The following is a 6,479-nucleotide window of genomic DNA, read 5'->3' as shown; positions in this document are numbered from 1 at the left end:
TGAGCTCTGTGCATAGTCCTGCTGGCTTCATTGGCTTCACTGTCTTTGTTCATCTTTTAGAAATGCCATTGGAGGATGCTCACAGTCAACCGTTGAGCTGAGAGTGTGGTCCCTGATAGAGGAGTCGGAGAAGGGACTGAAGGAGCTGAGGGGGTTTGCAGCCCCATGGAGGGAGCAACAGTGTCAACCAACCAGACCCCCAGAGCTCCTGGGAACTGGATCACCAATCAAAGAGTACACATGGAAGGACCCAGGGCTCCAGCCACATATGTGGTAGAGGATGGCCTTGTTGGCATCAGTGGGAGGAGATGCCCTTGGGCCAGAGGGTGTTTGATGCCCCAGTGCAAGGGAATGCCAAGGCAGGAGTGGGTGGGTGGGTGGGGAGTACCCTCAAAGAGGCAGAGGGAAGGAGGATGGGATAGGGGATTTCTGAAGGGGAGACCTGGAAAGGGGAAAACATTTGAAATATAAATAAAGAAAATATCCAATTAAAATAAGAACCTACTGGTCAATACTAAACAGGTATATATCTAAGTAATACTAAATTGACTCAGTTTTAAACACTGTTTATGTACAAAATATATATAATAAATTCATATTTTGTGTGAAAAAAGAATTACCATTATATGAGAATATACTAGCTACACCTGTGTTTCTATGGCTACAACATCTGGTAGAAACAACTTAAGAGAAGGACATTTTTTAGCCCATAATTTTAGAAGTGTCAGCCTATCACAGCAGAGAAGGCAGGAGCAGAGCATCTCAAATTGCCATGACAGGAGCATGTAACAGAGACAGTTCAACAGAAAGCCAAAAGCATTATGGAGTGAGGAACAGGTACAGCCCTCAAAGGCCTACTTTCAGATCCTCCTTTCTAAAGGTTCCACAGTCTTCCATCAATACTGCTGCTTACTAATGACAAGCATTCAAAACATGACCCTCTGGGAGACATTTCAGAATCAACCCATAGAAAGTAGTTACTGATTGAGTGCTTACACTGTGTTCTGAAGGAAGGTACTACAAAGACTCTGAAGATAGGGGAAGCAACCCATGCCTGGAAGGGGCACTCACCCTTATAGAAACAAACTATAGCCTCTTCCAGGAGAAAGAGTACCTGTATTAATTTTTCTCACTGCTCTGATGAAAATACCTGACAAAAACAACTTTGAAGAAGAAAGAGGTCCATTTGGCTCATACTTTAAGGGTGCCACTCACCATGCAGTAGAAGGCATGGCAGGAAGAACATGAAGCAATAGGTCATATTATGCCCATAGTAATGAAACAAAGAAGAAATGATGCTCACACCAAGTTTGGTTCTTCCTTTTTATTCAGTCCAAGACTCAGGTTTACACTGTGGTAGCACTCACATTCAGAATGGGCCTTCCCTCATCAGTCAAACCTTTCTGGAAATGTCCTCACAGTCATGCACAGAGCCATATTACTTAAGTAATTCTATTTTATTAAAGTTTATTTGTTTGTTTGTGTGTATCTGTGTGCACATACACATGGCACAGCCTGTGTGTGAAAGTTAAGGACAACTTGAAGAAGTTGGTTTCCTCTTTCCATTATGTGGGTCCTGGGAATTGAGCTCAGGTTATCAAGCTTATCAGCAATCATTCAGACCCACCGAATCATCTCACTGGCTCTCTTAAGTGACTCTAAATCTAGTCAAGTTGGCAGTGAAGATAACCCATCACTGACTGTGATGCAGATCTTGCCATCAAGACCCTGAGGATCTCCTAGAGACAAGGAATCATACTGAGGACATTAAATAGCTCATGTTGCTGAGATTGAACATAAAGAGATCACAGTAGCTGAGCTGGTCTTGTTAAAGGAAAACAGCACTTAAGGCTACTATGGCTACTCCATGTGCTTGAAGAAGATCAATAACAAAGGCTGGCCAGCATCCCCTGGATGAGTAATTTAGCTACTTCTTTGGAGAATGGTTCATGATGGACAACAACATAGGACATAAAATTGTCCTTGTTTGTGTCTGACCGTGACATCTATAGCTGGAGTCAGACATCATTGCCTCTGCTCTGGCCTCTTTTTCCATGCTTTCATCCAGCTGGTTAAGCCATTTGTCACTGCACATTCTTACTCCAGGCCACAGAAAGTAGATAAGCAGGGATGCCACTGCCAATTCAACCGGCTGGGGGACTGCACTGACTCCAGTCCCATCTCTAAAGCAACTGCAGTGCAGTCATGTCGATGTCTTGTTCATCACATATGAAAATGAGCTAAGATCCCCATCCAGCTGGTCACAGAGGAGACACATCACTTATAGATAGGAGCTGAAAGAGGAGTTTGATGCATTAGACAACTATGATTGGTGATTCATGGATATGGGTACCCATTCATGCAACTTTCCACATTCTTTGATCCTGCTCAGCAGTAGGTCCCAGAAGTCCCATACCTATCCGGTGCCAGAGAGCTGCTCTAAACCTGTCCAACACCATTATGAGGTGGTTCTTATGGTAGTTGCTAGTAACCAGTAACTCATAGCAAAGTATCTTAATTTTACTAGGTCCTGGTTAATGGCTAAAATCTATCTTTCACCAGGTGTTCAAGGCCATGTTACAAACATGGTTCACATTCTGATTTTTCTACTGGGATTCAACATAAGTTCCCATTCGTTGACATCTCACACACCAAATCTGGCTGATTTCTCTATGGTCTAGTCTTGTAAAAGGCATTTCTCAAAGTTAGCAGCCTTCCAATCCTCCATGCCAGCCAATGCTGCACCAAAGCAGAGCCTCATTGTGTACTGTTACCCAAAGAACTAGGGGCTCACCATATGACATGCTCCCTCCTTTGTTATCAGAATGCATGATGTAATCACTTATTTGATTCTTTGAAGAAGGTAAGTTAGCATCTTAATGACTCTTGAACTTCTAAAAATTTACTCACCTGTCAATCTTGAATTTTTATGTGATTTAGCTTCTAGTCTTTAAATTACATATATTGAATCTTCTAGTATACCATGTTCACCTCTAAGTTGCTTGACCTGAGAGAGAGCATGCAGTTATCCACTGAATGAGTCAGTGTAACAGTCTTCAGGATATCCAGTATATTTAATCCTTTGGCTTGACAGAGGAAATTAACTAAAATGATAAATGTATACTGGTATATACTGGTGTATACAGATGTTTTTGGTCTATTGTTTTGAATGGAAATAGAAAATAAACATCAATTCAATATGAACTACCCGAGACGTTATACATCTCCCCCAGCTATAGCATCACATCTATCCTCAGGACAGCATTTGCAAATGAACCTGCTACTTCATTGAGCTTGGGGAGTCTCCATAATACAGAAGTAGGAAACGTGTGCAAGGTTACATGGGAAATTAAAGGTCCAGAAGAGCATTTCTTTCGGTGCTATACGCAGAGACATTCACAGCTGTGTGTGGATGGTAACACAGGAAGTTACCTCTTCTTTTTTCTTTGGCTGGAGGCTGGCATCAGTTCTCTGTTCATTGGCTGGAGGCCAGTATCAGCTCTCTATTATTGGTGGGAGGGTGGCATCAGTTCCTGCTGGGGGGATTCCTCCATTAGGTCTTGTTACTCAGATGGCACCAACTAGTTTTCTCTGCTTTTTAGCAGAATAGTTGGTCTGTATATATCCAGTTGCAAAGTTGCCTTGATAAAAACCATATGAAAATACCACAAAGCCGAAGGGAGTTCTGCTGCATAAAGTGTATTTTGTCATAAACCACAGTTTTAACATTTTAAAACTATCTTTTCTTAAAATGTAGTCATTCAACCCAGACTACACAATCCCATTCCACTCATGATGATAATTCTAATCCAAGAGTCATAATGCTCAAGTGACATTTGATATCAGTTACATCTTTATAAAGGAGAAGGGGGAGAACAAATGACCTCTGAGGTCAGGTTAACACCAAACCTGAGGCAGTTCAGAGTCAGGGGCCCCACCATTTGCAGAAAGGACCCATCACCTTTGTCTTCCAGATGCCTCAATTAAATAAAAGCCCTGAAAGAGAAGGAGAGCCACCTCATATTCTCACCCTTACTTTATTACATCTCACAAACCCCATCTCATCATCTTAAGTGCCCCCTACCCTGTCAAGGAGAGAATTATTAGGTGCCAGCACATTCAATAGATTTGATTGCACTTGAAAATGTTCATTTACTATAGCAGGCTCATTATTCTAACAATGTAATTGGAACCCAGACTGTTATGACCTCAGGAAATAGGATGTAGCAAAGCTATGCAGAAATATTACTTTTGCTGCAAAGCAGAGCAGTCCTTTCCTCAGGGATGGTAGAAGATCCCTCCCCATCACCCCACCTATATGTATTCTTGGAACCAACAGATTGTTGGATCTCAGGAACTTCAGGCCACTTCTAAAAAAACAAAAAAACAAAAAACAAAAAACAAAAAACAAAAAACAAACTACAGTCTACCATTTAAAAAAAAGAATTTCTACTATTCTAGAGAGCGAGCTCTAGAGACCACTAACTTTTGGAGTAGACAACAAATCAGACATGGGAAACTTAGCATATATGACGTGGAAGCTGGGTGGACCATATGTTGTGATGACAAACACTGAAACCTTTCCAAAAGTCATAGAAAAACTAAATATGGAGAGGTAAAAACCAAAGAAAGCCATATAAGAGCTTATAGAAAAAGCAAGATGATGGGGTCTGTTCAGCTCTGACATCGTACTTTGTGATGCTTATTATGTATTTGAAAATTGTTAATTAAATGGAGCTTAATTTATATTTATAACATACTGGGCACCAAATAGCCAATGAGGAAATCTGGCTGGAGATTAATGGTTTAGACTGTAAACTCTTCAGCAAATGGGTTTAAAATAATTAGATCTTATCCTAAGTAAGTGAACAAGGCCCAGCTAGGTGAGGCCTTTACGTTTAAGCCCCCAAATAGCTATGTCTTAGAGAGCTCATTTGAGTTTGGTTTCCCCTTTTGGCATCAAGTTTTATGGCCACATGTGACTTTACAAGAAGGCATCATTATATGTGCTCACACATACATATGAGACATATTTGAACTTTCTAATTCCAGCCTGAACAAAGACTAGTTTGTAATATAACAAGACATATTTACAAGAATTAAAATGGCAGACTTATTGTAAGTTTTACAACATTAAAAATGCACTGGCAATATTTTAGACCCCCAAATAATTTATAGTGCTTAACATTTTCAGTTGGGTTAAAAATACAAAACCAAGATTAACTTCCAATAGAACACTGAGCTAAGAATATGAATAGATAGCTCATAAGGAAAGGAAAATAGTACATGTAAAATGTTTGAAAATGTTAATCGCATCTATTATAAAAGAAATGCAAATTAAACCCTGAGTGGAGTCTCACTTTTCATAAATCAAGTTGGCCAAATCCCATATGCTATTGAGCCATTCATACATTGCACTGGGAAAACGCAAGCTCACAAACAGCATTGGTGGGCATGCAGAGACTAGAGCCCTAGTGAAGGTTTATGAGACAAATGTATTCACCCTTTAACCTCCCTCTGTAACTTTACGGGGAACCTTGCACATGTGTACGATTAAATGCAGAACAACTCGGTGTTCTACATTATGTATCAAAGACTGAAATAACAACCCAAATATCCTCCATATGGAGTGCCAATTTGTTGTGATTGGTTTTGTTTGGTTCTGTTGTTGTTTTGTTGTTGCTGATTTTATTGAAGAGACTCTGTGCTAGTCTGCTTCCCATTGTTATGCAAAGTACCAGAGGTAAACAACTTAAGTTTTGGCTCATGGTTTTGCAGGTTCAGTCTATGTTTAGTTAATTCCTTTATGTTGGAGCCAGTTGCCAGGCAAAGCTTCATAGTGAAGCAATGATGTTCATTATGTGGTAGCTAGGAAGGAGAGAGGTACAGGAGAGGCTGGCCTCCCAGGGGAATGGCCCCAATGACCTGTACACTAGGCCCTATCTGGTGAAGGTATCAATTCCTCTTACTAATGTCATCAACTGGGAACCATTTCTTTACATGTGAACCTTTGAAGAACATTTATGATCTGAACAACCAGACTCCTTATTCATGGATATGATAATATTGTCAGATACACAATTTTGCAGAAAGTGCAAAGTAAATGGAAAAAAGGATAATATTATTCTTTTTGTGTGAAACTGAAAAGAGAGGTAAGAATGCATACTTCATTTTACAGATTGTGCATGTTACTTTTTATTGTTGTTAACTTGACATAAGCCAGGATCATCTTGGAAGAAGGAATTTTAGTTAGAAAAATACACCTATTATATTTGCCCATAGACAAGTCTGTGGAGCATTGTCTTGATCATTGATTGGTGTGACTGCTGTTGGTGGTGAGTTCCTGAGTTCTTGAGTATGTAAGAAAGCAACGGACTATTATAAATACGGCTGCTATGAACATGGTGGAGTATGTGTCCTTCTTACATGTTGCAGTATATTTTGGGTATATGCCCAGGAGTGGTATAGCTGGGTCCTCC

This window comes from Mastomys coucha, unplaced genomic scaffold (assembly GCF_008632895.1).
Source record: "Mastomys coucha isolate ucsf_1 unplaced genomic scaffold, UCSF_Mcou_1 pScaffold7, whole genome shotgun sequence".
NCBI classification, from domain to species: Eukaryota; Metazoa; Chordata; class Mammalia; order Rodentia; family Muridae; genus Mastomys; species Mastomys coucha.
The sequence above is the reverse complement of the archived record's forward strand: the minus strand, read 5'-3'. Positions refer to the sequence as shown.